This window comes from Mustela nigripes, chromosome 2, assembly GCF_022355385.1.
Source record: "Mustela nigripes isolate SB6536 chromosome 2, MUSNIG.SB6536, whole genome shotgun sequence".
Lineage (NCBI taxonomy): Eukaryota > Metazoa > Chordata > Mammalia > Carnivora > Mustelidae > Mustela > Mustela nigripes.
Genome location: NC_081558.1, coordinates 58,706,482 through 58,732,818, shown reverse-complemented (window position 1 = coordinate 58,732,818; position 26,337 = coordinate 58,706,482). Strand labels below are relative to the sequence as shown.

Genomic DNA, 26,337 nt, shown 5'->3' with positions numbered 1-26,337 from the left:
ATCTCAAGTCTGGTGCTCCTGTGGCCTCTTCCTCTCCTACAGGGCTCACCCTCCAGGGCATCCCTGAGTGTCCTGAGCTTCTTGAATACAGTGGGCTCCCCTCCAGGGGTTGGAAGGGGGCTTGTACTTCTTACCCAGCAGAAGTAGAAGCCATCAGGCCAGGTGAGAGCCAAATCCTGACCTGGCACAGCTTCACTTCCCCCCACATTCTATCAGCTGAAGCTGTCAGGGGGCCGCCTGGATCCAAGGGGGTGCAGGAATACGTCACTCTTCATGGGGGTGGGACAGCGAGCCACACTGTAGAAGAGCACAGGCAGTGAAGGGGCGCTGGGTGACAATGAGGGTTACCTGGAGGTTGTTAGTCCAGAGAGCTGAGGGTGCAGGGCTAGGCTGGTGGCCTTGGGAAGAGGGGAGATGAACAGGTTAGGGAGATGTGGATGGTAGCCCCCACAGAATTTGGTGATTGAGTACATGGGGTGAGGAGGAGGAAGAGGTTAAGAAAGACTCCCAAGGTTGTGGCTCCAGCCACTGTACTAACAATGCCTTTATCTTCTGATGCTTCAACATCTCGGGGCCATGCTGACCCTGGAAAGACTGCCTCTTCCAGGCTTAGCCAAGTCCTAGATAGTAAAAGAACATCTTTGAATGTGCCTTTTCCAGTACAAAAAATCAATCCAGAGTCCACACACCCCTGCTTCCAATATCAGGCTCTCACACTTGGGGGTTCCTAGCCACCTGCCCTAATCATCCAGGGCTAGGTATTGACAATGTGGACTAGCCCTCCGCCACCTGATATTATGCAAGTCATTACCGTGCTTCTCCTGTTTCTTCCGAAGACACCACAGTAGAGTTCTTGCCCATCTTCCCTTAGCCGCAGCCTCCTGACTATCCCTGGGGCTGTTCCTCTGGCCCTATGTGGAGGACCCTGCCCCACCTTTTGGGATCAGGGAGAATAACAAGCTATCTCTTGTTATGATCATCTTCTGATCTGTTGGCCTCACCATACGTGAATAATAATAAAATCTACACATTACAGTAGTCACCAAGTGCAAGTTGTCCCAGGTGTTTATGTCAGGGGAAGATAGCCTTCTCTTTTCACCAACTGGCTGCCTTCTTTGGCACTCCAGGATGGAAGAGAAAGGGTACAGAATGCCCATGCTGTGGTGTTGAGTCCACCCATAACCTCCCCGCTGCACTGACCATTTCTCCAGTGGGAGTGTTCCCATGGCAACCAAGTGACAACGGCCAATCCCCTTCTCCAGCAAGTGGGCTCAACTGAGAATGGAGGGATGGAGAGTGGATGAATGGGTTGTTTCTCTTAATTAGGTGGTTTATAGCTGTAGTTTGCTCTACATTAAAAAACCTTCCAGGAGAAATTGGAGATACTCCTCATGTTCCCATTTCTAACACAACCACTGTTTTCTTTTCTCCTGGATGCAGGACCCCCTCTGCCACAGAGCTCTGAGATTATTCAAACATGCCAACCCAAGCCTGTTTACCCTGCCTCCCTATTCCTTAAACTTTTTCTGAATTTTACTTTTATTTTTCCAAAGGGCATTTCCATTTTGTTTATTTACTTGTTTTTTTCTTTTGTTCTTATTTATTTGTTCAGCAGACATTTCCATTCTATCCACTATAGCCACCACATACAGGGTTGTAAGTGCTGGCCGTGAGCAAAGCGGGGTGGTGAACTTCCACTTAGCATCCCCATCATGACCTTTCCTGTGGTGCTCCTTGGTCTCCCAGTTGGTGGATTCTGATGGCCGAGTGCTGTCACAGAGGGGAGCAGAGTGGGGGCTATTTACCTACAGTTGTTGAGTACAAGAGCATGGTCACCGCCAAGGAAGGACGTCCCGAAACAGGGCCAGGTCCCAACATGCCATGAGGGAATGTGCTGCGGCTGAGCTGCCAGATCTGAGGGAGGGTGTCTGAGGGCTCAGCCAAGTCCAAGAGCCAAGTCACTGCGGGTGGCAGAGCAGGGTGAGCCACGGCCATCCTGGGCCGGAGCCGATGGCCAGCTGCTCCGAGTTTATATTTAGCTGCTGCTGCCCAGGACAGCAGGGGCACTGGGAAGTCCCAGGCAGAGGCACCATACGCTGCCTAAGTGGTCCTGGCATTGGGCAAATTGATGGGTTCCCATTTGGGGGGTACAATTATAAAGTACCTCAATAAAGAAAAAAGAAAGGAAGGAGAAACCATTATGGAATAAAAGGGACTTAGAAGAAGTGCAACGACCAAACACAACACTTCACCCTTGTTTGCATCCTGATTCCTACAAACCAACCCTAAGAAGTTATCTCAAGACATTTGGGAAAATCTGAACATGGCCTGTGAATGAAAAGATATTAAAGAATTATTAATTTTACTGGGTATTATGATATTATGATTAGATTTTAGAGTCCTTATCTGCTAGAGACACAAATTGAATTATGTATGGATAAAATAAAATGATGTCCGGGATTTGCTTTAAATACTAAAAGAAAAAAAGTGTGTGTGTGTGTGTGTGTGTGTGTGTGTGTGTTGAGGGGGGAGATGAAACAATATTGGCTGTGAGCTGATAACGGTTGAAGCTGAGGATGACATATGGGCTCATTATCGTATTCTCTCTACTTTTGTGCAGGTTTGACATTTTCCATAATAAAATGCTAGAAAGTACTTCAACCAATATACTCTTGCTCATGGCTTTTTGCACTCCTTTTGCACTGTTTCCTAAGGATAAGTCCCCAAGGGTGGGATTGCTAGGTCCAGGGCTGGAGACTTTGGCTCTGGAAATAGGCCATCAAGTCGCTCTTCCATGGGACCGTGCAGGTTTGCCCAGCTGTGAGCATGGGAAGGTGGGGTGGGCAAGCTCGCTGGGCAGTCATTTCAACTTTCCACTGTCACTAATTCGACAGGTATACAGTTATCATTATTTCATTCCCAGTCCCTTGGGTAAGGGGTGGGTGAAGCCTGGTGAGAACCAGTAGCTGCTTTTACTCCTGAACCGCGTCCCTGGCCCCATACACCTTTACCTGAAGCATCTTTTGTTTTGTGACCTACAGGTGATGTTGACCTTCTACCCTTTTGATGCAAATGTCTCCTAATCTTTTTTACTTTCTGATGTCCCCAGAATTTCCCTGTTGACATTATTAATTCTATTATTTCCTTCTTTAATTTCTTTGACTGCAAGAGAGCTGTTAACTCCTGCGAATACCTGCCAAAACTTCAAGTGTGTTTACACTTGCTTTTCTACGATCGATTATTTATAGTCACATCTTCGTCTCACGTTTAATTGAGTCTTTGGTGTATGGATCCTTTCCCCCAAGTTTGATCTCCACCTGTCTCAGCATCATTTTGTCAATTATTTTTCCTTTCACCATCATTTAGTCTTGATTATTTCATGAATGATGAACAACTCCTGTAACTGATGGAAGTCTATTTCAGGGCTCTGAATTCTTTCCTCTAGCCTCATCTCAATTTGGGGGCCAGCACCACACCCTGTTTCGGTCACTGCTACATTAGTACATCCTGACTCCTGGCAATCCTGGGAGTCCCTACCCTGTCAGATTCAGAACTGCTCCTGCACCTCCCCACGGTCCTCAGCGCCCTGCCCTGCAATCAGGGACTCTGGTCGAATCCCATTTCTGCCACCAGCAGTGTGCTTGGAGCAGTCCCATAGGCTCTCTGAGCCCCACCTGGAAAGAGAGGCAATGTATGACTTGTCACCCACACTAAATGCTTGGTACTTCATAGATACTCAGCACATGCTTGCACTTTGGGGTTTGAAAGCAGCCCCTGGGGGTAACTGAGCCTGCAAATTGGATGGGCCTAGAAGGAGTCAAGGGCATCTCCTCTGTCCCTCTTGGCAATGCTGGGAACACCCTAGTGAGGGGGTCCCTGCCAGCCCATAGAGCTGGGGTATGGATACCAGCTCAGGTGTAGGGCACTGTCCCATATTGTCCCTCCCACCTGGGCATTGTCCCTCCCACCTGAGGGAGCCATAGCTGCTGATGACCCTGTTTCTATGGTTACCACCTCAGAATGTGTCAGAGGCTGAGGAGCACCCAGGTATATTGACACAGAGGGGACAGGAAGTGTGACTGGCCACAGGGCGGGGATGACTGGGCTGTATGTCCCTCTTGGACAGCAGAGGTGGGCCACAAGCCCCAGGTGGGGGATGTCACTAAGCTGAGCCAAGCAGGGCCATGGAGTGTGTTGGTCCTGTTCTCTGAGGAGCAGACAGAGATGAAATAAGATGTGCAAGAGACTTGTGGGGAAGTGTCTGTGGAGGATGAGGAGAAGAGGGGAGGAGCATGAATTGGCAGGGAAGAGCTTTAGGATGGGGGTGGGGGTGTCTGGGTGTCTGGGGCCGGCACCCATGAAAAGAGAGGGGGAAGGAGGGAGGACGGGGGAGGGAGAGCCACAAACTGCAGGGCAGCTTAGAGAGAGCCTGGTCACCCTGGATGGACACCCCCAGAGCTCAGACTGCCCTTGTGGGAAGCCAGGCTGGGCAGGAGCGGTGCCTCCAGGACTTGTTGGCCTGGGTCCTTGCCCTCTGCGGAAGGTGTGCTGGATCCTTGAAGCCCAGGAGCTAGCAGCTGTCAGCCGAACACTTTCCTGCCTGGAAGCTCTCTCCAGAAGAGAGCAGAAGCTGTTCCTTTGGAGCCATCCCCCACTAACTGTGTGGACTTCGGGAGTCACCGCCCCACCCCTTGAGTGCTGCCATGGCAGGGTGCGAGGAGAGGGGGCACCAGCGAGTTGTCCCATCCTGGCAGGGAAGCAGCATCATGCCAAGCCCAGGGAAGGCTGTCAGGCTCCCACCTCTCCGTGCCAAAGCCCCAGGGTCCAGGACTATTCAGAGAGATACTGGGGACCACACTGAAAGCTCCCAGGACCCCAGCGTGATGGAGGGCCCTGGGATAGTGCTGGAGAGGCTGGGGCATGAGGCCCTCTAGGGCTGTGCCAGTGGGGAGACAGGAACAGTGCAAGCAAGGGGGCAGAAGAAGGGCCACAGGACTCCTTGGAGGGACTTCTAGGGGTGGCACAGGTGAAGGAAGGGAGGGTCCTTGGAGGCCAGGGCTCAGAGCTGGACTGCAGATGGCAGGGAGAATTTGGAGAGGAGGAAGCAGAGGATCGTGAGGCAGGACACTGGAGAAAGGACCATGTGAGCAAGTGCATGTCCAGCACTCAGTGGGAGGATGGAGCCAGAGAGGGGAGCACAGGGCACTTAGGAGGTGGGAAGTCACTCAGGAATTCAGGGAGAGCCTTAAGGACACTGTACCTGCTGCTGCTGGCATTTGAAATGACAGAATCCCTTTCTCTGCAATCTGCCTCAGTGGCCTCTGACTCATCTGGGACTGTTCCCGGTCCACTTTGACCCAGCCATTCGGGTCTCTCCCTTCCCGAGGGCTCTGAGCCTTTGCACGTGCTGCCCCCCCGCCCAGAGCACTCTTCCCACGGGAGCCCCTGCTCATCCTTCACGTGTCAGCCTAGATGCTCCTTCCCTAAAGAGGCCTCTCTGCTCCCCGCTTCTCAGACACCCCACCCACAGGCACTCCTTATCACATCACCTGCTTGGCTGTCTTCATAACACCACAACCTCTAATTACCCTGATCGTGTTTCTGGTTTGCTTGTTTATCATCTGCCTCTCCCCACGGGTTTGTCAGCTCCTCGTGGGTGGGAGTTTTATCCGTCTGGTTCAAGACTGCCTCCCCAGAGCGAATCCATGGTGCCTTTAAACCCCCACACCGTGGGGCTGGGCTATTGGACCACTTGGTCTCCCGTGAGGAAGCAGAGAGTCACCACCCTGTGACATGGGGGTGAGGTGCTGTGATTTCAATGGCATGGTGGAAACCTCCAGGTAGACCCTTCCTAGCCAAGCAGCCCTGAGCAGGTCAGTTGCCCTCTCTGGGTTTCTCCCCAGTCATTTACGAAACACAGGACAGCAAGCGGGTCCCGTGAGGGTGGGCTGGACAACTGTGGTAGGAATACCCTGCACAGGGCTGGGCCACGGATGTCCCCAGCACCTCCCACTCCTTCAAGAGTGACTCTTCCCAGCCAGTGGCCAGCTGCCCCTCTGACGGAGCTGGAGGTCCCTGTGCCGGTGTGGGAGGAGGCCTGAGTGCAGCCGCTCCTCTGCGGGGTGGGCTGATGTGTGAGGGATTTATGGGACAATGCTTGAAATGAAAAGCAATTCAATCCAATCCCAGGGTGGCAAGAGGCTTCCTGGAGCCTCGCTAAGTGGGTCTGGAGCAGTGATCAGCGTTGCAAATCTATTAGCCTGCTCTCGGCATCTGGGGCCGCTGTGTGCATGAGTCACTGGGATGGGGAGCCAGGAAGCTGGCGCGGCCAGCCGGCTGCTCATCAATTAAACTCCTCTCCGTTTAATTAAGACATAAAACATCACCCTGCATGTCTGCAAGAAGGGCTGGACACCCGGGGCCCCAGCAGCCGCCCCCTGCCTCCCTGTGTCAGACACCAGCCAGGCCACGAGGCAACCAGGAAGTCACACTATGCGTTTTCTTGCCCAGGACATAGCATCTCTGATGGAGGCTCCTGCCTGCACTCTTCCGGTGACATGCCGCTCACCGCATACTTCCCTCTGCTGACTCAGGTGGGCCAGGTGGGGTGGCCCAGGAGCGTGGCCTTCAGAGCCAGCTGCCTGGGCCTGGACTACTTGTCTGTGTACTCAGTTCTTACTCTCTCTGTGCCTCAGTTTCTCCACCTCTGTGTGGAAAGACAGGAATTGTATCTGCGGGTAGGGTTATTTCAGGGATTACATGAGTTAATGCTCACAGAACATTTGGGCCTAAGCCTAGAAAGCAGACATCCTCTCTGCACTCACAACTGGAAGGCCCTCCTGCCTCCTACCATGCCTGCAACCCCTGCGTTGACAGGGCATTGCAGCCAGCCTTCAGCCTCTAGAGCACGCATGACATGCTGGGTCCAGCTTATCCCCTGGCCTGGGAGGTCTGAGGACAGAGCCTAGACCGATTCACCTCCATGTCTGCTGTGCCCAGCACAAGACCTCACGCAGGTACAGGGACTATACGTTTCTTGGATGAATGAATAAATGAAGAATGATGAATGAATGATGTGAATTCTTCCCTCTTGGCCTTCTTTGGTCCACAGAGAATAAGATAAAAAGGGATGCTGTGCAAGACAGTTGCCAGGCCTGGGATCAGGCAGATCCAGTTAGAATTCCAATTTGCAACCCTGAGCCTCAGTGCTCTCATCTGCAAAATGGGCACCACCCAGGCACCCTTGGCCCCGAGCTCAATATCCATTCTCCTCTTCTTTCTCCTCATTTTTGGGGAGAAAAGGCTATTAAATCAGCACAGCTAAAAACAAACAAACAAACAAACATACAAAACCCAAAAAGCAAAAAAAACTCTCTTTTCCAAGCTCCCTTGCAGTTGGGGGGTAGTCACAGGACTCCGACCAACCAATGAAATGCCATCTGTGTCTTCTGGGGGTTCTGGGAAGTCAAGCCTGGCACTGTGCCCAATTTCCCGCTCCTTGCCTCCAACTGGAATGTGATGTCCGAGGGAGCGGGTTTGGGAGCCAAAGCCAGAATGCTAAGTAATGATGGCATGGAGGAGAGATGGAGAGAATGAGCCTCCCATCTGCCCCAGAGAGCAAAAAACCCGAGCCCACACTGCTGCTTCTGGACATCTCACTGTATGGCAACAAGCCCCTGATGGCTTAAGTTTCTGAAGCTGGGGGTCTTCTGTTTCTTAGAGCCAAGTGCATTCCAAACAGATGAGGTGATGCCACCCCACAAGAAGCAGAGTCCCCACGCCAGTGCCTTGCACCAAGCAGGTGCTCGGTAAACACACCTGTCTGTTCACACCAGCCCAGCTCCCGAATCTATTGACCAGCCTGCCAAGGCTCCTCTCTTTCAGAACTGGCCATGGAATGTGCCCCCCGCCACAGCTGGCCCTTCAGGACCCGGCCAGAGCCTGGCAGTGGGAGGTGGCATGGGAGAGGCTCTAGGACAGGGAGACCATATCACTCTGTGGTCTCAGCAGGAGTCACCTGCAGCTCAACTGGAAGAAGCATGCTGACCCTCGAGCTGACCAAGGCAGGTGGCATGGCTTTGTCACGAGAAAATGAGAGGAACAAGCAGTCCAGGTAGGGGGACCCTAGGTGGGGAGGCCCAAGTCAGGGACCCCCCTTACCTGGCACCCGGGGTTGTGTGTGGTGGGAATGTGGGAAAATCAGGTTGGGGTGGGACCATCCTTGGTCAGGCTTTGGTCTATAAACCAGCGTCCCCCACACCTCTGTCATGGTGTGTCTGGTCATGGCATCGGACCTCCTGCGTGTTTATTGATTCCATAAGTCCTCTTTTTGATTTCGTTTGCTTTAAACACCCTAAATGAAAGTGTCTGTGGATCTTCACAAAAAACTCGAAAGCTGGTACCACCGTTGCTGAAGGTAAGCGTGAACCAAACACAGTAAATGCCTACAACAGCAGTCAAGTCCAGCCAGCTCTTCCACCCTGCCAAGGCCCTGGGCCGGATGCCTACTCTCTCTGTGTGTCAAAAAGGAGATTAAAGCGTGTTAGAGAGATGTTAAAGGCAGTTTAGAAGCAAACTGAGACTTTCTGAGGAAGGTAGTAAGTAGGATTGGGTGAGAATTAAGAGGATCTTTACATCTCCATAACGTGATGCCTGATTTAATGCCAGATAGATGCAGGACTGACGGCAGAGCCTCTGAGGACTGCGAGGCCACTGCAGGGTTGTGAGCAAGAAGAAAATACAACCAGTGAGTGCGTTACTAGGGAAAGTATGGTCTGACTCATGGAGAGCAAATGGAGATGAGAGAGCCTTCAGAAAAGGAAGATGTGAGAGCCTTCAGCTGACCCATGGGAGACCAGCAGTGGGTGTCGGTGGGGGTGGGAGGGACACCTTCAAGGGATTTTCTCCATCTCCTTCTCCCATCTTGAGGGCCTGACTCTGCCTTGCCAGTCAGTATAGCTGAAGCTGCAAGAGTCGGTTCCAGCTTTGATTCTCCTTCTTCTTTGGTGGGAATTATCCTCAAATGGGAAGGGAGAGGCCTATACCTGGGTCACAGAAATGCAGACTGAGATGGGGAGAGAGCACCAGCCAGATCCCAGAATTTCCAATCCTTGAATCATGTCCTTGGAACAACGTCTCCCAGTACCAATGTTCTTCCAGTCTTTCCATGTGAGGGAAGCAAGCACACAGTCACCACCAGGATGGAGATGGACAAAAGATGCTTCTGTCTTTCAAAGGGTAGATTGGAGGGGCTAGAGCCCCATGAGCTGGAGGATATCCCCCCCCCAATTCTAGCATAGATCATCCCACACACAGTTTAAGAACACTTAGAAGTCAAAGAGCAATCATCAGGAGTTCACAGGTTCACTAAGGATTGTGTCGATTGGAAACCAGTATCATTTGCCGCAAGTAGACAGTACCCATCAACTAAATACAGGAGAACAATGCCGCTCACTAGATATTGCTCTAGCTGCTCTCAATCTCCACCTACTGAACTTTTATGTGGCTTGAAAGGAGTTTTCTTTAAATGGTGAGAAGAAACATTTCAAGGCAATAGCTAATACAAGATTCTCATGGGCAATCAAGAGTAAAACAGAGCTCTCAGTTATGACCATTTATGTTTTAACTAATTTTTATTGAGGTATAATTGACATATAATATTATATTAGTTGTAGGTGTACAAGGTGATTCGATATTTATATATATTTCAAAATGATCACCATCCATCACCTTAAATAGTTACAAAAAATTTTTTTTCTTGTGATGAGAACTTTTCAAGTTTACTCCCTGAGCAACTTGCAAGTACGCAACATAGTATTATTAACTATCTCTACCTTGCTGAACATTACATCCCCATGAATTATTTATTTTATAACTGGAGGTTAGTACCTTTTGACATCCTTCACCCACTTCTCCCACAACACCCCCAGGCTCTATATGACCATTTTTATAAACGGTTATTTTGGGGTAAATTCTGGCTAATGCAGTAACATAAGAAACTGCAATGGGAGGTATTACTCTTGTAAACAAGCGGGCAAAGTTGTCATTAATTAATGTGTGTACAATTACATCTCCCTGAATAAATAAAAAGTTCATTACAGTTTAAGGGACTTCTGTAAGGTAGCTGAACAAAGGTTAAATATACACTTGTAAATAACCCCCCTATAAATATAAAAAGCCAGTTAAAAAACTGTGATAAGCATAGCCAGTTAAAAAATTGTGTCACCCAGAGCCTCCTTCATAGAAGAGCTGTTGCTCCATCTGCTGGGAGTGCAGTCAGCAGATAGCCTTCAGATGAAAGCCCCTCAGGGATGGCAGCAGAGGCAAAGAGCCATCCAATCAAGAACACATCCTATCCAAGGAGGCACACATCCAATCAATGAGGGAGGCAGGGACCAAAGTCACCAAGACAGTTCTGATGGGTTCACCATGCGGCCAACATCACAGCTTGCCCTCTCTCTGCCTCCTCTTTCTTCATTCCTCTCTCTTCCATGGTAGTGGTCCCAGAAGCCAGCTTCCTGGAAAATCCAACATGTAACAATGATGCTATGGAGAAATGTCCCATTTCCAATAGCAACAGAAAGCATAAAATAACAAAGAATTTCATAGAGACTTCCATAGAAAGGATTAAAAGAAGGCAGAGAGTCCTGGTTCAGGACAATGGACAACCAAAGGCTAGAGTTGCCTTTTCTTGTGCTATATCCATACTGATAATGAAAATATCCAACAATTTAGAAGAAAAAGGACCATCCCTCTTGCAAATAAACAGGAGAGTCCACGATGGCCCTGAAACTGTGAGGAATATTCCAAATGGAAAGAACTGCCACCCTAGGAGGGTAAGGAGTTTTGGCCAGAACAGAGAAATGCAAGCAGGGGTCAGAAGCTCTTTGGGAGATTCTGATGCCATCCTTAACCCCCACTTGAAGAGGAGCTAAGAGACTAATCTTTAGGAATTTCTAAAAGCTGTCATTAAAAAACACCCATCAAACACTATCAGTAATACCACTAGAGAGATAAGGACTACTACTTTATCTATAAAACAAAGGCAGAGGATATGGGGAAAAAGTAGAGATTGTGGAAATGGAGTATATAATATTTCATGTGAAAGACTAATAGATGGGTCATACTGTAGAACAATGCAGCACAACGGAATGAAATAGATGGAAAGTTTGAAAGAACAGTTAGAAGACATTGAATCTAGAAGTTTTAATATCTAGCTAGTAGGGACTCCTGAATGAAAGGAAAGAAAGACTATACAGGAAGCAATATTAAAAAAAAAAAAAGGTGGAGAACCTGTTGAACCAAAGAGATAAATTTATCTTTGAACTGAAAACACACCAGTGTAAAAAAGAGCAGATCACTGCAAAACAAAGAACTAGACACATAATGGTAAAATTTCATTACACAAGGATTAACAACTCAACCCTGACAGTTATCAGTAAAATACATGGACTATCTACAGAGAATGAGAGTCAAATGAAATCAGCAAAAGCGAAGGGAAGAAGTTAAAGAATGGCGTCCTTCAAGTGCTAAGACACAGTAACTCTTCACCAAAGGCTGATAATGAGGTGAATGTGCTTTTGTATATAAAAGTATTCTAAGATGTTTGCCACACTCACAGATCTCACTGAAAAAATTAATAAAGCAGGTACTGGAGTAATGACAAAAAATCCAGGAGGAAGCTGTGAAAGACAAGAAGCAGAGGTGAGCAGAGACATATGTTAAAGGTATTTGGTTTACAGAAATACTGATTGAAAATAGTTTGGGATATATGAAAAGAGCAGAGAGGGGTAAAACAATGCCAAGAAAATAGTCTGTTGAGGAAGAATTATGGTTTTGAGTCACAAATTAAGGGTAGCAAATGTGAATGGATTAAACATGTCTATTAAAAGATAAAGGCTGACAGATAAACGTAACACACAAGAAGGGAGGTATAATAGTAGTATAGGACAAAAAATGTAAGGCAAAACCATTTTAAAGTCACAAAGATAACGGATCAGTCATGTTCTGGAAGGAAACACTTGAAGGGTTAACAGAAGAGTGACTAGTGCAATTAAAGTTTATTTGCAAAGGTATTTGTGGGCTAAAGGAACCAGCAAGAGATGGTGAGACACCCAAGGACTAGCCTAGGTCTCCAGAGGATGGGGAGAGGGTGATGTTCTCAGGACCCAGGGAAGTTGTGGCTGTAAGAGGGTGCATTGGCTTCAGTCTTTGATAAAAATTGCAGCTTTGGCCATCCCACACCCCTTCAGGGTGGTAGGTGAACCTGGAACTTGAACTCACTCCCTTCCCATTTACTGGTCTCTTGGAAGCCAGAGAGGGCAGGGGTCAGAAGCTGCAGTCCATCCAAGGCCAGCCTCTGGGGTACAAAGCAGGACAGAAAAGGGGGCTTTTGGGTGAACGTAGAAAATCATCAACGAGATGTACATTTCATACATGAAAGGAACAGCCACTGAAGAAAATCATGAGCACAGCTCTTAGCATATGCAATAACAAACTTGAAAATCTATAAAGCAAAACTAATAGAACTATGAGAAGTGGGAAAATCCACATGGCTCTCTCATAAACGTTCACACTGAGATAGTGAGAACGTCAGAAATCTTCATGATATGATCAAATAGTATCAATGAAAAAAATAAAGCAAGATGTTACTAACTAGATGAAAGTTTCTAGTGATAACACTGGAGCTGATGAGAAGGAGTAAAAGAAAGGATTTTGAAAGACTAGTATATTTTGGGAGAAAGAGTAGAGATGTCAGTTAACACCAGAATTTCAATAATATGTATTTATTGTGTTAATTTAAAGATAATGACTAGAAGAACAGAAATAAAAGGTATGACTTTCAAGGCAGTAGAAAGGAAAAACGGAACAAAAGACAAAAGAGTGAGGAATGTGAGGATGGGAAAAATGTGAGGATGGGTAAAAGTAATAAGCAGAAAAATTAAACTAGGATGAATAAACGCAAATAGATTATATTAATCTATTAAAAGATAGGGCCTCTCAAACTGGATTAAAACACAAAATCGAGCTATGCTTCATTTACAAAAGATGTACCCAAAATGGGATAAAGAAAAATGGGAAAAAGACAACCATACAAAACATACAATAGACAAATGTCGACAAAAAAAAAAGTGTAACCAAGTTATGTGGGAAGATATAATTGAGGGTGAAAGTGTTAACAAGAATGAGGAAGTGTACTTAATTTTGATGAAAGACACATTCCACCAAGAAAAAAAAAATCACCTCTATTGGCCTAAATAAAAAAGAAGCTTCAAAATATTTAAATAAAACTGTAAATATGGGGGATTTGACAACACACCCTTCTCAGGAAGTGACAGATTAAGTAAAAAACAAGAGAGAAAGGATGAAAGCTTCCATTTTTCAAGACAGAAGGTATTAGCACACACGCAAGCCCTGCAGACCAGTGGTGAGCCCAGGGAGGTCAGAGCCAAAGGCTGTAATCCCAGCTCTGAGATGAGACAGTAACCCTGGAACCAGCTCAAATGCACATGTAGGGCTAGGGAGATGGGAGATGGACTCCTGACTCTGCTGGCCTCATGTGTCTCCCCAACATGGAGGCTGTCTTGTGGACCTCTGAGGGTGGGACTAGGGCAAGAAGTGACTGTCCCTGCCCTTTGCGCCTTTCAGCTTTCTCACAGTGCAAGCAACGCTTTACTTTTGGGCTTTAGGGACATGAGAGAGGTCTGAAAATATCTATTTTAGGAATTAGCCTCACAAGAGTGGCAGTCCATGTGTTCTAACAAATAATAAGGTTATTTCCTTGATCCCTCTGGTTTAGTCCTGCTGGGAGGGGTAATTGTCATGGCAGCAGCTACTTCCCAGGGGTAGTGGGCATGAAATAGGGTCCTAGGTCAGGGCAAAGCCCCTTCCCAGGCCCAGGGTCAGTGGGTGTGGCTAGCAATTTTACATTCCTAAATTTGAAGAATTTTTAGGGCAGTGGCCCCCAAATTGTATAAACTTCAGGCCCGAGACATAGCCTGCTGAGCGCATCACCCCCTTCTTAAAACTCTGCAGTGACTGCTCCTTGCAGAACAGCGATCAGCCAGAGGATCTGAGAAGTCAGCATCCTGTTGGTCTAACTCCACACATCTAGCTTCTGGCTCCACTCATACTGGTCCTGTGGGCTCCTGGAAGAGGTCTTCTGGGGTGTCTGGGTAGCTCAGTTAAGCATCCAACTCTTGGTTTCTGCTCAGGTCTTGACCTTGGGGTTGTGAGATGGAGCCCTGCAGTGGGGTCTCCCTGATATTCTCTCCCTCTACCTCCCGCTCCCCCCATCCCAACTCATATTCTCTCTCTCTCTCAAATAAGTAAATCTTAAAAAAAAAAAAAAAAAAAGAAAGGTCTGCTCCTCTCCTGGGGAGTTGGTAAATGGGCCTCCCTCTGTCCATAAGGCCCTCACTGCTTGACCCCTTCTCCTAGTAAGGTTGATTCCTACTCCTTCACACCCAGCTCAAAGCCCCCTGGTTGATCATCTTTCCCTGACCTCTGGTAACTAGATCAGTTACATATCCTGGACTCTTTCCTTGCCAGGATCCAACATAATTCTGTCTGTACCTCTGTTTCTGGAATAAATAGATTATTGGATGAACAGCCAGCTTCTTGGCTGTGAATAAGTTAGGGGAGGTACACCATTTGATAGTGGACTCTGAAACTATATTCTCCTTTACATCACACCTGAAAGCACCTTCCCCCAGACATACCTGTCTCATTTCTGCCTGGTATGTCTGGGCCCCTCTATCCCTAGGTGAGGGCAACAAGGTAGGGCAGAGGCCAGCGCTACTTGGAGCTCACAATGCCCCGGTGGTTGCCACCTCTCTGTCCTGGAATGTTCGAGGCCAATCCTTCCAAACACAGAGCTAAAAAAGAACATCCTAGGATATCAGACATCAGACCCCATCTTGTCTGATGGTGTCGGATGTGAGATCCTGTTTGGATGGAATGGGGGTAATTTACTCTGGACAGAGGGCCACTCTCCCACAGCCCTGATTCCCAGCTGTCTCCTCTTTGCTCAACAGTTCCCTCTCCACATGCCCCTTGCAAGACTGCCTTCTCCTTCCTTCCCCTCTTGGCTACCTGCTCAGCCGTCCCCTTGCATCTGCTCCCACCCAGGCAGCTACCAGGACCACCAAGACTCCTGCCCTGGAGACCCCATCCTCTAAATGGTCTGCAATGTCCTCAGAGACCCTTGTGTAGATAAGTCTGGTATCCTGGCTTCTTGCCTCCCCACCTCCTACCCCGGTCTATGAATTTGAGGGTTGGGGTGTTTCACCAAGTTTTCTCCACGCTCCCCTTTATACCTTAACAATGCACTGAAAATCATTTATCTCCCCAGCTTGTGAATCAACAGGTGGGTTCAAACTTTTATGACTTACCAAATTAATTGGTTAAAGCCAATCTTCCTTTTTTTTTTTTAACTTCTATTTTCTTTGTTAGTGAGCAAAACATCTTTCCAGATCTTAGCTGGTCTCTCAGCCCTCAAAGATACCCCACAGACATGCAGCAGCCCCAGCCCCCATGGTAACCCTCCAGTCTGCCGGGGAATTCAACATGTAACCAGCTTTGTCATGGGGATGCTTCCCAAGTCACTGACCCCACATTAGGTGCCCACTGCATGCCCGCCCAGCCCCTTGAACACACATGTAGGTGCCCTTTGGCTGTCTTCTCTCAATGGGGTATCTCTCTCCAGCTGCCACAGCACCTTCAATCTGGCCTTGAGACTTCTCTAGTTTTGATTCCCAAATGGGAATCCAGCATCTGGCCCCCTGGCCTCTGGTGTATTTCCTTACCCCATGGGACCCTTCCTCCCCAGTGCTTCAGTCCCTCCAGCTCTGAGCCACTACATCCAGGCTGCTTCTCAAAATCTAATGGCAGCTCGAGATTCCTTGTAAAAACAAGTATAAAACAAAGATGGAACCTAAAGTGTTGTGGGTGCATTTCTGGGTTCTGAAGTTTAAATTAAGCTGAAGGAACTCATTTCCATTTTCAAGGTCTTAAGGAGGATGGACAGCCAGACTGAAAGGGGGTTTTAAGGCAGGGTTCGTAGGCCCTTCTTAAGAAGGACACAGAGGGCAGAAGTTCTTCTCAGGAACGGTTCCCTCAAATCCATAGGAAGAAAGGATGAAGGGAAGAAGACAGCTCTCAGAAGTAAAAGCATTGGTGAGGGGTCATGCTGGGGATGGCTCCAGGACCTGATTCTCCCCCAGGAGAAGACAATTGTGCTGCCAGGACCTCAAGTCACTTTTGGTGGGTGGATCATCCTTAGTTTTGGACCATCCCCAACCTTCATGCTGAGCTTTGGGCTGTCTCCATTCACCTCTCATTTTTGGGAAGGTGATTCCTCCATTGGGATTGAGTTTATCCTCCAGCTCCTCATAATTTTCTTCCAGGTTTGATTCTCCTGGTGAGTCTTTCTCCAGTCTTTCTCCATTCTCTAGAGATGACTCCAGTGTGGCATACTATTTCTGAACAGACCCCAGGCTCATTGAGAATTTTTCACTTCTAAATGAGGGCCACAAGGTTTTAAAAAAATTGCATTTCCTTTCATGGATGCCCTCATCTGAATGAACATGGACCATGATGGCCAAAAGCTACAGGTGGGAGCACAACCACTCCCTACTCCTAGGTGTCAGGTCTGGAGCAGCCTGACCAGTACTTCCCACTGCTTCCCAGTAATCAGTGTGGAGCCAGTTCTGCAAGGCTCTCCCAGGAGCCATGGCTCCCCTGGGCACTACCAGGATGGAGAGGCTGTCAGTGCTCTGCCTGAAACCCAACCCATACATGGCAACCAGGACAGGACCTTCCGTGGGGTTGGTCATGGAGGAGAACTCAAACATTCACAATGATTCTCTCTCTTCTCTCTCCTTTTAACATTTTTACCATAAAAAAACTTTCAACAGGGGCTGCTGGGTGGCTTTGTTGGTTAAGCATCTAACTTTTGGTTTTGTATCAGGTCATGATACAAAATAGGCTCATGGAATTGAGTCCTGCATCGGGCTCTGCACTGGGCTCTGCTTAAGATTCTCTCTCTCCTCCTCCCTTTGCCTCTCCCCCCTGCTCACATGGGCTCTCTCTCTTAAAAACAGAACAAGACAAAACGAAACCTTTAAACATGAGAATAAGTAGAAAGAACATCCATGCTTCATTGTCTGAATTCAATAAACATTGACGTTTTTCTATATTTGCCTTCCCTTTCTCTCTCTCTGTCCCTCTTTCCACATACACAATGCTAAACTACTGAAAAATACATCAGAAATATTAAGATACACCAGGAGGTATCTCCAACCAATCAGGATGCTCTCTCACGTTTGCACATACCATTCTCTTACCTGGAACAGTGATCAGTTCCACGATAGCATCAATACTTACTTTACTCCATATTCAAATTTGCATAAATGTTCTCAGAACATATTTTATAGACTAAAAAAAAAAATCCTAGAATCAATCAGTAATGATGCATTGCAGTTGATCATTGATCTTTGGACTTTTTTCTCCTCTTTTAATTTAGATCAATCTAAATATATTCCCTTTTTTACTTTCTTCTACAAAATGGCATATATACAGTAAAGTACATTAATGTTAAGTGTACAGCTCAATTAATATTTTTTATTGAAATATATTTTATATGCCATATAATTCACCTTTTTAGACTATACTACTCAATGGTTTTTATTATATTTAAAGCTTGTGCTTATGGATCACCACTACCTAATTTTCTAACATTTTCATCACTGCAAAAAAGAAACTGCATACCCATTAGCTGTGCCTCTCCTTTCTCACTTCCCCTCAGCCCCTGGAAACCACTAATTTAATTTGTCTCTACATGGATTTGTCTGCCCTGGACATTTCATATAAATGCATGGCTTCTTTCTCTTAGGATAATATTTTCAAGATTTGTCCATGTTGTAGCAGGTAGAGTTCATTCCTTTTTGTGGTTACACAATATTTTATTGTATGGATGTATTTTATTTATCCACTCATGACTGGTAGACATTTAGGTTGTTTCACTTTTTGGCTACTATGAATAATGCTGCAATGAACATTCATGTATAAGCTTTTGTGTGGACAGATGTTTTTGTTTCTCTTGGGTATAAACCTAGGAGAGGAATTAGTGGGTCATATGCTAACTCTGCAATTAACTCAGTGAGGAAGTGGGGAACTGTCTTCCACAGCAGCTGCACCATTCTACATTCCTACCAGCAATGTGTGGGGGTCCCACTTTCTCCACATCCTTAGCAGCACTAGTTAGTGTCTTTTTATTATAGCCATCCTCAGTGGCTATGACATGCTTGAGGTTGATTTACTTTTCCCTAAGGACCAATGATATTGAACATCTTTTTAGAAGGTGATTGGCCACTTTTATATCTTTTTTGGAGGGATGTCTAATCAAATCCTTTGCCCATTATTAAATTGGTTTTTTTTTTTTTTGCTTTTTCTTGTTGAGCTGTAGTTTTCAATGAATCTATTCTAGATAAATGTCCCTCATCAGATATATGATATATAAATATATTGTTTCATTCTGTGGATTATTTCATTTTCTTGATGGTGTCCTTTGAAGCGTAAAAAAATTAGTTTTGATGAAGTCCAATTTATCTTTTACTGCTTGCTTGTGTGTTATATGTCTTATCCCAGAAATCATTGCTTAAGTCCAAAGTCATCCAGATTTACACTTATATGTTCTTCTAACAGTTTTATAGTTTCAGCTCTTACATACAGGTAAAATTTTTCTTCTGAGCACTGCCTTTGCTGCAACCCATTTTATTTTCATTCATCTTAAAGTATTTTCTGATTTCCTTTGTAATTTCTTCTTTGACCCACTGGTTTTTTAGAAGTGTGTTGTTTAGTGTGGAGATTCCTCAAGAAATTCAAAATAGAACTTCCGTATGACCCTGCAATTGCACTCCTGGGTATTAACCCCAAAGATACAGATATTGTGAAAAGAAGGGCCATCTGTACCCCAATGTTTATAGCAGCAATGGCCACAGTTGCCAAACTGTGGAAAGAACCAAGATGCCCTTCAACGGATGAATGGATAAGGGAAATGTGGTCCATATACACTATGGAGTATTATGCCTCCATCAGAAAGGATGAATACCCAACTTTTGTAGCAACATGGACGGGACTGGAAGAGATTATGCTGAGTGAAATAAGTCAAGCAGAGAGAGTCAATTATCATATGGTTTCACTTATTTGTGGAGCACAACAAATAGCATGGAGGACATGGGGAGTTAGAGAGGAGAAGGGAGTTGGGGGAAATTGGAAGGGGAGGTGAACCATGAGAGACTATTGGCTCTGAAAAACAATTTGAGGGGTTTGAAGTGGCGGGGGGGGTGGTGGAAGGTTGGGGTACCAGATGGTGGGTGTTATAGAGGGCACAGATTGCATGGAGCACTGGGTGTGGTGAAAAATAATGAATACTGTTATGCTGAAAATAAATTTTAAAAAAAAAAGGAAAAAAAAAGAAGTGTGTTGTTTAATATCCATAGATTTGTGAATTTTCCAAATTTCCTTCTGCTGTTGATTTCCACTTCTAGTCCAGTGTGGTTGAAAAACATTCATTGTATGATTTCAATCATTTTAAATTTATTGAGATTTGTTTTATGCTGTAACAACTGATTGATCTTGGAGAATGTTCCATGTGCACTTGAGAAGAAAGTGTGCTCTACTACTCTCCTGTAAAGTGTTCTATAGATTTCTGTCAAATCTAGTTGATTTTGAGTTTTGCTTACATCTTCTGTTCTCTTATTGATCTTCTGTCTAGTTATTCTATTATTAAAAGTGAGATATCAAAGCCTCCTATTATTGTTGAATTGTCTATTTCTCCCTTTAATATCATCAGTTTTTTCTTCATGTATTTTGGGACTCTTGTTATGGGCATATCTATTTATAATTGTTATATCATCTTGATGGATTGAGTCTTTTATCATTATAATATGCCCTTCTTTGTCTCTAGTAACAATTTATGTCAAAGTGCTTTTGTCTGATATTAGTATAGCTGTTCCAACTATCTTTTGGTTACTGTTTGTTTGGTATATATTTTTCCATCCATTTACTTTCAAGCTATTTGTGTCTCTGAATCTAAAGTGTATCTCTTGTACACAGAATATAGTTGGATTATGTTTTTAAATTTTAAAAATCGATTCTGCCAACCTTCCCCTTTTAATTGAAATTATTAGTCCATTTATATTTATTGTAATCCATAATGTGGTAGGATTTATGTCTGCTATTTTGCTCTATGTCATATGTTTTATTTGTTCTTCTAGTCCTCCCTTATTGCCTTCCTTTGTGTTAAATATGTATCCTCCACTGTACCATTTTAATTTCCTTGTCATTTTTTTGGAGTGATTTTCTTAGTGGTTACCCAGGAGTTACACTTAACACCTTTAATTATAATAATCTAGTTTGGATTAATATGAACTTCATTTCAACAGTATGTAAAACTTTGCTTCTATAAACTCTATTCCCTCCCCCTCCTTTATCGTATTGTTGTACCCATTATATATTTATATGTGTGCCCATCAATAGAGATTTATAAGCATTGGATTCGGTGTTGTTCTTCAAAATGGATAAGAGAAAGAGCAAGCTACAAACAAAAATTATATTTGTACTATCTTTTGTATTTACCTATGTAGTTACATATCCTGGTGCTATTTATTTATTTGTTGCCTATCTAGTTCGAGTTACTATCTAGTGTCCTTTCATTCCAGCCTGAAGGACTCTCTTTAGTATTTCTTGTAGGGCAGGTCTTCTAGCAATGAATTATTTGTTTTGTTTATTGAAGGATAGTTTTGTTGGACATAGAATTCTTGATTGATAGTCCTTTTTCTCATCCCAGAACTTTGAATATCTCATGTTATTGTTTTCATGGTTTCTGTTAATCTAATTGAGGATCTCTTGTACATAGTGAGTTACTTTTCTTTTGCCACTTTCAAGATTTTTTTCTCTTTGGTTTTGACTTTTAATAGCTTGATTATAATTTATCTAAGTGTGGATCTCTTTGAATTTATTAAACTTGGGCGTCATTGAACTTTTTGGATATGGAGTTGTTTTTCATCAGATTTGTTAAGTTTTCAACCATTATTCACATATTTTTTTTCTATTCCTTTTCCACTCTCCTCTCTCTCTGGGACTCCTATATCAATGAATTTTATATATTTAGATACACATGTAACCACAGCTCAGGTGGTTATTGTCCCCAGCCTTTGGAAGTTTCCCATGTGCCCCTTCCTATCAAAATCCCCATAGTCATCCGAGAGTAACTTCTATCCTAACTTCTATCACTGTAAGTTATTTTATATAATAATTTTATATAACTGAAATGATATAGAATGAACTTCTTTATGTCTGGTTTTATTTATGCATTTTACTATTGACAGATATTTGAGGGTTTTTTCCAATTTTATCTTTTGTGGATAAATATTCTTAAACTATAAACATAATGATAAACTAATCTTAAACTATAAACATAAGCTATAAACATTCTTGTACATATCTTTTGTGGACTCATGCAGTTATCTTTTCCCCCTGATATATAGACCTAGAAGCATGATTTCTGGATTATATTATAGAGTACTGGCAATAAGTGTTCCAAAGTATTATTTCAATTTAAAGTCTCACCATCAATTTTTGAGGTTCCAGTTCCTCCACACACCTAATGACACCAAATAATGTCAGTCTTTTTGATGTTAGCCATTTCAGCAGGTGTATAGTGCTATCTTATTTAAGTTGCATTTCCCTGATGACTAATGATATTGACCATATGTTCATGTGCCTAATGGTCAGTTGGATATTCTTTTTATCAAGTCAAACCCATTTCTAAATTAAGCTGTATGTCTTTTTCCTATTGATTTGTAGAAATTCTTTTTTTTTAAAGATTTTGTTTATTTGACAGACAGAAATCACAAGTAGGCAGAGAAGCAGGCAGAGACAGAGGTAAGGAAACCAAGAAGGGATGGTAAAATGCCCAGGGACTATGGACAGTGGGGAGTCTTTGCCATTTCTGGGTCTTCAATGGGCAGGGAATGGGATAACTGGGCACGTACACTTAGAATATTCGCATTCAGACCGGTCAAAGGCAGGACTGACCCCTGCTCAACACACAGGACAGGGAAGGGGCAATGGCATGAAGACCCACAGGGAGCCAGGGCTCTGAGGGAGGGCTGCCTGACATGTGCTGTGGCATTTTGTGCAGGATATAAAAGGTTTTGACAGGACATGTAAAAACTTTACCTTTATATGTTTTTGTATACCTATGATGTTTCAACTAGAAGCACAGAAATTGGAGCAGTTCTATCCCATTACTTGCTGATCACTTCTCTAGGTGTAAGGACCTATTTAGCCAGAGCGACTCCATCTTGGTTAAAAGCCATTTTGTTGTTTGTGCAGTAAACTTAAACTGACCCTGCCCACCTTCCCCCCTGCCAGAGAAACTTACTTAGAAGCAAGTCTGGGAAACCAGTAAAATATGGTCAGCCAGTTCCTAAGAACAGAGCCCAGAATACAAAGCCAGGTCGGCCATTTCCTGATAACAGAGCCCAGAATACAAGGATGAGTCAGGCCAGGTGGAGACATCCAATCAGTAAAAAGCACACATATTGTATCCCAAACCACCAAAGAATGTAAACCTTGCCTTATGGGTGCCAAACTTGAGCACCAATTCTGACCAGAGTAATAGGCTAGTTCAAACAGCTACTAAAAGTGGGTAAATTGTAATTCAATTGGCCACCTGCGTGTGGCCTAACATGACTATGCAATGTTACAATCTCATTGGCCACCTATGTGTGCCCAGGCTTTTGCTCTATAAAAGTTAGTCTGTGAGGCTGGGAGGGGTCGCCCTCTTCAGAGGCGGGCTTGACCAGTCAGTCAGCCAATTCTTAAGCCTGTAAGCTGGGGGTGGTCGCTCTCTTTGGAGACAGCCCTGGCCAGTCAGTCTGACTTCTAATATTTGTCATAAAATAAAGCTCTGCATAACTTTAACTTTGTTTCAGTCTTGTTTCATATAATAACGGACCTAACACTAGGAAGAGGGCATTTTCACACTCTGGTAACACCCTGCCCCTAAATCAGTTTAGCTCTGCCTTCTGCTTCTGAGATAAGCAAATGACCCAATCAACCCACCCTTGAATGCATTCACACTCCTATGATTGAATCACATGGAGGGAGTCCATCTGATAGGAACTCCTGAAGCCCAGTCCCACCCCCAATGGCACATGTTTCTATAAAAGAGCAGAAGAGTGGGAAGGAGCTGGAGTGCTCAGGAATGGCCTCCTACTCTAAGCTGGGGCAGGGCAACCATACATCTGTGGAACATAGAGAGCCTGACCTGGGTGGGACCTGGGTCCTGGGTCCTGGGTCCTGGGTCCTGGGACCTGGGACCTGGGACCTGGGACCTGGGACCTGGGACCTGGGGCCACAGTGCTGCTGCAGAATCTAAGGCCTCTTCAGAGACCATTTTAGCCACTGAATCAGGGTTCCAGGGACTTCACTGGAAGGAAATATTCTAGGAAAATCAAGTAACTATGTTGTGATGAAGAACAAATTAGTCTGATGGTACCCGGTGCAGGAGGGTCAATCTTTCCTGGGGTCTAGGCCTCTTCGGAGAAAGGGGTTGGGTCCCAGATGGGTGTGATTCCCTAAAGAGTCTTCTCTGGAGACCAGGATCCTAAGAACCTTGCTCTCATGACCACCCCGGAGGCTCAGGTCAGGTTAATCTGAAATCCCACTTGAGGCATGCCCAGTGTCTGGATGAGAGAAGGGGAATTTGCAAGTCAGGATTTTATGTTTTGATGGTTATCACTATATTGAACCCCAAAGAGTAGTGTGTGCTCTTTTAACAACAAAACAGCAGGAGCTTTTCTCCATAGCCTTTAAAATGCCATCTCTAGGCTTCATTTACTCTTTTTTTTTTTTTTTAAGATTTTGTTTATTTATTTGACACAGAGAGAGAGGGAGAGCACACACGCATGTGCACAAGCAGGGGGAGGAGCAGGCAGAGGGAGAAGCAGGCTCCCCGCTCAGCAGGGAGCCCGATGCAGGACTCGATCCCAGGACCCTAGGATCATGACCTGAACCAAAGGCAGAAGCTTAACCGAATGAGCCACCCAGGCATCCCACAAGACTTTATTCTTTATCAAATTGGTCGTAAAAGTAAAAGTTCCACTCTTTTCAAAATTTGACTTTTCAAACATCTAAACAGCTGGTGAAGGATAAATGACAAGCAGTAACTTATTCTGTGACTTGCTTGTAGATGCCCTTGGCCCGTTTTTATTGATGGGTTCCTATTTTCTCACTATTGACTAATAGGCACTTTGTTAGACAGATTATTGGCCCTTGTCCACCATATGTTGGAAATAATCCCACTCATTTTGTGGTTTGCCTTTTGATCTTGAACATGCCAATTTCAGACTTTTATTTTTTAACTAGATATTTAATTTTTAAATTTAAATATTTCCTGGTTTTAGTATCATGCAAAATGGCCTCCTCCATCATAGTCAGTTTTTGAGAACACTCCTTGGAATTTTTGAGCATGAATTCCATAGAGGGTGCTCTGAACCTGCAATGGGGTGCCCATGTCACAGCCCACAAGTTCATGGATACAAAGTGGTACGGTTTCCTGGAACCGAACCTGTTTTCCTTCTAGAGCCCTCCTTTGGACCATTGTGGAAAAGGGGCTCCTCCTCAGTGCAGGCTAGCCTGTCACTTGGGTCTTTCCAGCATATTCTGGGCTTCCTCAGACCCCTTTTCTGGGAGGGTCTCCTGCATCTCAGGCCTGGAGTGGGTGCGGCTTTGTATATAGATGCTGGGAGCGCGGGTCTGCGCGTCCCTATCTGGTGTTTGTCTCGGCCCCTCTCCCTCTGGTCCCTGCTGGTATCGAGGACACACCAACCTCCCCTCTTGTCTCTGGCTGTTACTCTGCCTCCTTTTTATCCCTAAAGAGGTCCCTCTGTGGGGCTGCTACCCTTTCCTCAGCCCCAGGCCCCCCTAACCCCAGCCCATTCTTGGTCAGGAGGGGGTGAGCTGCTTCTTCAGCCACACATTTTCTTTTAAAGATTTTATTTATTTATTTGAAAGAGAGCACAAGCCGGGGGAGCGGCAGCCAGAGCAAGAAGGAGAAGCAGACTCTCCACTAAGCAGGGAGATAGATGCAGGGTTCCATCTGGGGACTCCGGGATCATGACCTGAGCCAAAGGCAGACGCTCAACTGTCTGAGCCACCCAGGTGCCCCAGCCACACATTTTAGGGCTGGTGAGACAAGCCCACCTCTGCCATCCCCAGCAATTCCAGCTCCTAACATCAGGGCCACACCTGCTTCCCAGGCCCCACCAGGAAAGAGCACTGAACCTCGCTTCCCTCCAATCTGTCCTTCAGTCTGGGCATCAGGAAAAAGGAGGAAGGCAGCTCTCAGACCTCGTCTCCCCAATGAATCTTCCTTCTTCCCTGGTGGGGAAGAAAAGGAATAACCCTGATCACACGGGGCCCACCCAGACCAAACTCTGGTCTTTCTCTTGAAAGTGTCCCTGTCCCACTGAACTCGTTCTTGGTCTACCCTGTTGCTAGGCCACAACAGGAGCATCAGCCTGGAATCCTCCCACCCCTGCTCCCTTGGCCCCCTCCAGCCTCCAGTCTGTCATCCCGGCCTCCCCAACACATCTTGGACGGGCCTGCTTCTCTCCACCTGCCTTCCCTCTTCCAGCTCCAATACCACTGTCCCTCAGTCTGTGTCCCAGCTTGTCATCCTCCCTCGGGCCTGCCATTCCTGCCTGGGGTCCACTCTTTGTTCTAGAAAGGCTTCTGGAACATGAAGCTGGTCATACCGCCTCTCTAGACTCCCATTTCCTGCTATCCTGTGTACAGGAGGGTCTCGCCAGCATTCACAGGCCCTCACAATCTGCCTCCCTCTATGCCAGAGCCCTCACCTGCTCTGGGCTTTGCTCAACTGTCAGCTCCTTCCTTCCTGCTGAGAATACACAGGGAATAGGGGGGATCTGACTGGTTTCCTTCTTACGTGGGGTCTTGTGCAGCCAGCATGTGTTCATTGGGTGCGGCTCTTCTGCTATGTTTAAACCCACTTTTTACAGCTGCTCTGGCCCCTCAGGACCCCAGGAGCCCTGACCACACCAACATCTGCTCCTTGAGGTGCTGGGGGCTGGGTGTTCTCTCCTAGCCACCGGCCTCTTGACCATCTGTCCATTTCATACCACTTGGGACTACCCCAGTGACGACTGGGCACCATTTCTTACTTCAGGAACCTCCAAATTGTACGGAAATTCCTCGGGGGTTTGAGGGACCCTTATTATATGGAGAAAAAGCTGGGACAGCTAG

At 45.7% G+C, this 26,337-nt stretch overlaps 1 long non-coding RNA gene across 1 annotated transcript in view; it reads right to left on the bottom strand.

Annotated features, from left to right (window-relative positions):
• Positions 1–9,652: 9,652 nt before the first annotated feature.
• Positions 9,653–26,337, bottom strand: part of LOC132009914 (uncharacterized) — a 38,237-nt gene continuing 21,552 nt past the window's right edge. The window contains exon 6 of the long non-coding RNA XR_009402094.1: positions 9,653–10,517. This is a non-coding gene — a long non-coding RNA (uncharacterized LOC132009914). The remainder of the gene's footprint in view (positions 10,518–26,337) is intronic.